General features: G+C 39.6%; 1 protein-coding gene across 1 annotated transcript in view; it reads left to right on the forward strand.

Annotated features, from left to right (window-relative positions):
* Positions 1 to 1,894, forward strand: part of TRIQK (triple QxxK/R motif containing) — a 45,866-nt gene extending 43,972 nt beyond the window's left edge. Inside the window, exon 4 of the transcript XR_014896111.1 lies at positions 1 to 1,894. The gene's annotated coding sequence lies outside the window, so the exon portion shown is untranslated.
* The last annotated feature ends 4,867 nt before the right edge of the window (positions 1,895 to 6,761 follow it).

Genomic DNA, 6,761 nt, shown 5'->3' on the forward strand with positions numbered 1-6,761 from the left:
AGAAATTTGTTCCCTGGAGCTCCCATCAACTTCAGAAGGATTGGCTTTCAAGGAAGGATTGCTGATCAAGTCACACAGCAGCCCTGACTTAACTAGGCAGCTTTTTTGAAGGATGTYCACCTCTAGAGACAAAGTAGACTTCAGTATTGTTGCTGCCCTCTGTTTGTGGAGTAAAGTGAATTCCTTTCCAGCTGAGATTGCCTAGGAGGTGCCTGTACTGGGCCCTCACGCTGCGAGCAAGAGCAGATGCCTCTGGTTCCTCCAGGAGTGTGGGAGCTGCTGCTATTCTCCACCAGYCCCCCGGGAAAGGAAGGAACAATGGACATCTTGCAAGGATTTTGCTCAGTAAATCTTTCTTCAGTAGTTTTCCTTTTGATAATACAGAAGCAGACCCATTATATAGACCATCTCAGGACAGAAGCCTCAATGCTTTTCCTAGTGTTGCTGGTGAACATTGCCAAGGGAAGGCTTTAGCTCTATTTCCTTTAGCCCATAAATATATTTTACTTGAAGTTTAGGATACATGATAAGTGTTTCCTGATGGACCCTAGAGATACATTTAAACTTTTGTTGAAGATTGCTTTATTTGAAGTTCACTGTTGCGTATCATGTAGATATCATGTTATTCAGGATATGTCATGGTTCCTTCCATTAATCTAACCAACTATAGCAGTGACAACAAGTGTACTGCAAGATTATGCAACACCGTGTAACTGAAAACACATGCAACATGAGCGAACTTCTCTGTTTGCTTAGGTTTTTAGTATAATCTATAATATTTGACCTAACAAGTTGTGTTTGAAAACAAATAGCTTTTAAACAACCCTATTCAATGAGGGCAGAGTGGAAGCCCTACAAAAAGACCAATCCGATCTCCAAGGAAATTGCTTCCATGGAAGAGGCTTATCTGTTCACTTAGGGTCAACTTGACTTAGGGTCAAGTTTTGAATGCTGCCCTTTCTGGGAGGAAAAAGTTGCTAGCTGCTCCCGGTAGAGTAATGATTCATTTTGCTCTGATAGGATTGTGCCTATAGGGCACCAATGAGCCCTTTCTTGGTGAAGGTCAAATACATTCAGGACAACTCTCAGTAAAGAATTGTACTTGAAATGCRGACTATGCAATTTAGATTGCCAGCAAACAGGATACTATGGATCTTGATCACATTTCAAGTTTTACTTACAGTAGCATAATAATTAGTGGTGCTTATGACTAAGAAAATAACAATATCGCACATCAATAAGACAGCAGAAATTGATGTTCAAACTGCTTCTTGAAAGATTTTGTAGTGGATTATGCCTGCACTTTGGGAAATGAAGCCATGAGATGAATAAACTGGCAAAGATTGTCTCTGATCTTATGCTTACAATATTTTTCCCTGAAAGCCGGCACTCTTACTTTTCTGTAATACATTCTTGTGTAGATGTGTTTCTACATATTTCAGAGTAGGAAATATTTTCATAGTTTATCAATGCATTTATTTGACAGAACACTATACTCTTCCTTATTCCCCTGCCCTTATTCATAAGCAAATTGGTGAAGAGAGAGCCAAAATGTTAGGTACCAATGTCTCTGAAGCAGATGTCACATCACTATTTTTTAACCCATTTAAATGAATAAACATGTTAAACTGTGAAGTATTACATTTTACATTTTTTCATTAAAAAAAAAATAGGACAATCTGTTTACTGTCCTTAATTGAGACAACAATCCTGGTGGTTGCCAGTCTTGGCAGTTGTTAACAGTAAACTATAAATATTGGGACGAATCAACTAACCGGTGATTGTGAAGGATAGTTCAAGTAGGAGCCTCATTTTGCATGAATACTTTTTTCAGTACTATGTTTTTTCTAACTTCTATAATTGTTATACCGATTTTGCATGTTAAAGCCACAAATAAATACATATCTAGTAAAAAATGACGATTCTGTTGTCTTCTGTTGTCTTAAAAGCAGATAAAAGCTGACAATCATGTGTCACAGACCTGTAGCACAGTTCATGTCTTACCCAAATTCTTCCAGAAAGATGTTTGTTCAGGTCCACTACAGATGTGGGTATTATGAGATACGAAGAACTTCATTTTGCTGAAGAACTAAGCAGAGCACAGCTCTTTGGGAGTCTGCCATTTCACAGATAGACTGTAGGAATTTTGACGAGCAGAACCACAGGAGGTGAGCACAGAGTATGGCGACAAASTGGTGTCATTCTCCTATCACAGTCTCCCTGGAAAAGAGAGTGGAAGAAAATAGAACTAAAATGAGAAATTCTTTCRGGAGACAGCCACCTCTCAGCTCTCACTGTGTTACTCCAGAAGAGTTGCCTCAATTTATCATTTTTCATAGGGCAAAACAGGACTGGGGGAGATAAAGTCATCTAGTATGAAGCAGCTTCTCAATGTATCAATGGTTCATTAAGGTATAAAATGGGTTTGGGGGATTTACACAAAGTGTAGGTCAAGCTATTTGGTGCTGCATTCATTCAAAAAAATTGTYACATCATGCCAAGCTGGAGTAGTTTTGTGTGTCTGTTATTTGAGTTAAATTTAAGCATTCTTACCAAAATTGGCAATGTCGCCATTTCTTTAGACACTTTTTTCTCCTGTGATCCTAGCGGTGGAGACGAAGGACAGAGAGGGAAATGGCACAGGAGCCCTTTTGCTGATTCTGCATTCCCGGAGCATCCTCCCGTGCTCAGTGGGGTGAAGCTGGTGTTTAGAATTGGACTGCACTCCCGGACTGCTTTGGACAAGCTACAGAAAAGAACAGAGCAGAGCTTAACCTACGGGCCGAGTCTCCTACCACCTCTGGTGAGTGATTTGTTGCCACAAATAAATAGAAGCTGAGATGCTGAGGCTTGTTACTTTTATTTATTAGGTTCTCAGGGAGGTGCCAGAAAAGTTGTTTTTGTTTTCTTTTCGAAAGTTGTTTCTGCATAGTTGTTTCACATGCTCAATATCTGCATGACAGCTCTCCAGTCAAAGGATGCCAGGCTCATGCCTACTGCTTTCGTCAGGAAAGCTGTGGATATTATCCTTTTGCAAGGGAGGGCTGGCCTGCCATCTCCCCCCACTCCTCCCTGCAGCCGCAGTAATAAGTACAAGTATAACAAGACTTGCTCTGTTTTGGGAAGAACAGCAAATGCACAAGCCAGGGAAGCTTTATTTAGCCTTTCTTGCCTGAGGAGCCTTCACGCTGGCCCATGTAGTGAAAGACAAGTTTTTATTTGCTTATTTGCTTTCTTGTTTTTTGATGATTTCCTTCAGCCTCTCATTTTTAAAGATGAGCTAAGATGCTATGGTTTTCCACTTAAAGCAGGGCTGCTTTAACAGCTATATCAAGAGTTCTCACTGGCCTAAGGAGCCCCTAACTGTTTATTCTTAAAAGGCAGACAATCATATTTGGGTTTATCTGTTCATTAATCATAGCCGAACGGTTCTCAAGCTGCTCCTCTCAGGCTGCACTTTACCTTTGTGCCACTGCATCTGCCCTTCAAATAATAATGGGATGTGATAAGCAAAGAAGAGAGCAGAGGGGCTTCTTCAGATCATTATCAAAGCTGCAAATTCATTTGAAGTCGGGCAATATATATGGGGAAACTTCCCAGTGTGTTACACATTTYATTTTGAAGAGTGGCCCATTAAAACCTGCTCTACTCTTGCAAATGTCTATTTGCCAGTCTTTGCCCTGGCCATGAAGACTTAATGTGAGTTCACATTAAAATAAGACTTGAGTAAAAATACAGTTGTATTATTCATGAGAATAATTCAGAAATTTGTTCTCATAAAACAGTCATCATCTGCTTTTAATTGATAGAAAAAACGCATTATTTACAGGGATACAGTTTGTTCAAATGTATCTTGTCATTTGAAATGTTACAGAATGTTAATAATATCCTTTTAGTTATGGATTGCCTCAAAATATGAGTTACTTTTAATAGGTATGACTTTTACCAAGGAATGATGTTGAAATTTGAGAAATTCTCCCAAGAAATTTCAGATCTATGACTATCTGGAGCAAGGATTTCAAAACTTTTACTTGTCAGTGAGATTTATCTTCTGTATTAGGAAATCTTCAAATTGATATTATAGTGGAGTGCATAATGTTTAAAGGACAAAATAAAGAATTCTCTAGATTAAAGAAGTCTCTAGATTTAAGAACAAAATAAATGCTCTAGTGACTCTTCACATACATTATTTAACCTCTCATATATATACTGATATGACTGGACTACATGAGTATTGGGTGGGGAATCTACTTTTGCATGATTGCTACACCCTCAAATCTATGGTGGCAAGTGTTTCTACTACACTATATTATGCTTATGTACACATAAGAAATATCTCTCACTAAAAAACCTACCTACAGCAAAAGGTAACTTCTCCTTTGTATATCTTAATGTAAAAAACACAGGTAGGAAGAAAGAAAAATACTCCCTCGGGCATTTGGAAACAAGAATCATTGCTGCAGCATGGGAGATGTGTGTAAGTCTAAAGTGCTACATTTAAAAGATAATATAAATAGGGAAAGGAAGCCTTCATTCTCTGTACACTTACAAAGGATAGAGGTAGGCCTAATTACTTTGTGGTATATTCACYATTCCTTACAGTACAGATCTTAGCATAGTTTCCACAAAGCTGTTATTCCCTCTACTCCATTACTGGTTTGGGGATCATCATCACCAACTCATGAAAAATTATCTCATATTTCCCAGAGCTTAAATAAGAAAATTAAGGTATCACTGCTAAACACTAAGTTATTTAGTTGCTTTACAAGGGTCTGCTAGAGGATATGTACAATTATGTAAAAGACAAAGTGATGTGAAATAACAGAAAAAATTAACTTTCAACTGATCAACTACCTATCAGAGAGCAGGCCTGAGCATCCCTTCTGCACTAGCGTTTCCCTGAAAAGCCTAGAGGAACAGATCTGCAACATTCACCATTTGTGTCAGCTACTATTTTAGTTTTCAGGTGCTCTGCAAAGGATTCAAACTTCCAGGTCATTGGTCTGGAGAAGGCTGGTTTCGATCTGTGCACCTCATTTGGGCCTTCCTATTTGCTCAGGTCGAGGGTCTTCGAAAGATAATTTTCAGAGAGCTGTGAACAGTTTGAAAAGAGACCACAGCACTACACCACTTAAATTTGGTGCAACGAGATCAACAGAAGATGAAGACGCTTAAAAAGTTACTCGGCCTCCACTGGAGCAAGAAGGGGAAGTACTTGCTCAGATTGTCTGCAGGGGGGTACCAGATGTGTCAAGCTATGTACAAAAGGAAGAGTGAGCCAGGGAAGACAGAGCTCAGGACATCAGCAGGGACTGGATGCAGATGTACTGCCAGATGCCACTTGTTATGTACTCCCTCCTGCAATGGCATAAACCCAAGAAAATTTGTGAGAGGACCCTGGTGAAATCTTGCTCTTGAGGAAGATTGGAGATCATGAGAAGTATCTCTTATGCTAAGGATCATGAAAAGATGATCAATTTGTTAACAGTTAAGTGTTATAGGAACTGCAATTGCTGAAATAAACCTTCTTCTATGTAAGGCTCTATGTAATACTGCAACCAACACCCGCTGATTTTGAATTTTATCACTGGCCTTCATCCTGCTGAAAAACAAAGATGATTTGACTAATACTGTAATGTTCCTAATGACTTGTTTTTTGGATATGAGGTAACTACATTAAAAAAAAAAAAAGAAAAAAAAGAAAAGAAGAAGAAGAAGAAGAAGAAAGAAAAAGAAAAGAAAAAGAAGCCATGCAAATGGTGGTTTGACTCACTTCTGCTGGCACAGATTGCACTTGCTTCTGGAGATGGGTACAGCAACTCCAGCAGCTTCTGTCGGAAAAGGCAAGACCTTGCCCCTTGTTATGCACTTGCAACATGCTCCTTCCAGGCAGTATTGCCCGCTGTGGGAGTTGTGAGTCCCTGCAGGGCCAGGGTGCTCTGTGCTGCTGCATCAGCTCTCTGAGCAGTTTAGGTATTGACAGGGCTTCCCTACGAACCAGTCCTGAGCAAGCAGTGCCCTAGAGGCAAAAGCAAGACAGGAATGCACATGGGAGGATGAAATAAAGTCCCAGAGGACATAGAGAGCTGATATGCTAAATTGTCAGGAGAACAGGGTTTAAATCTGACTACAGCCAGAAACAAAGGAAATTTAGAGCTTGGCCTGATGTAGGGTTGATTCTAGGCTGATCCTGAATGGCACAGTAGAGCAGAGAGGCAATTTGGAGTTGCAAACTGTCAACAAACTTTCAAGGGGCAGGTGTTCTCCCAGGCTTTTCCCTTTTGTCTACAAAGAGCCTTTAAGGTAATCTTTGCAGGCTGTCTGGTGACAGTTTGACCCACTTCACACCATGCCAATATTGAATTTGCTTCTGGATTTGCTCAGGTAGGAAAGTCCCACGACCTCCAAAGGGCTGTCTCAGCTGCTCATAGGATATTCCATGTTTGTTTTCTGTATAAATTTTGAAAATACAATAATATATATAATCTTGAGAAAGACTCTGTGGGTATATTCAGACTAATTCAACCTTTAGTGTAAAGTTTCTGGATTTGCTCTGGCATAGTTTAATCCTTTTTGTTTGTGGTTTAAGAAGAACCCAGAGATCTAAAGCAATACCCTGGAAACACAGACATGAATAACATTTATTATAACCTCTGATATGCCTGTTATWACGTCGCTCTGGAGAAATAGTCTAGTATCACATGATCTGGCAGCCTTCTCTTCCAAAGCCAAAGACATTCCCATGCAAATACATTTTCTGC

This window comes from Rhea americana, unplaced genomic scaffold (genome assembly GCF_003343005.1).
Source record: "Rhea americana isolate MKP2758 unplaced genomic scaffold, rheAme1 scaffold_0, whole genome shotgun sequence".
NCBI classification, from domain to species: domain Eukaryota; kingdom Metazoa; phylum Chordata; class Aves; order Rheiformes; family Rheidae; genus Rhea; species Rhea americana.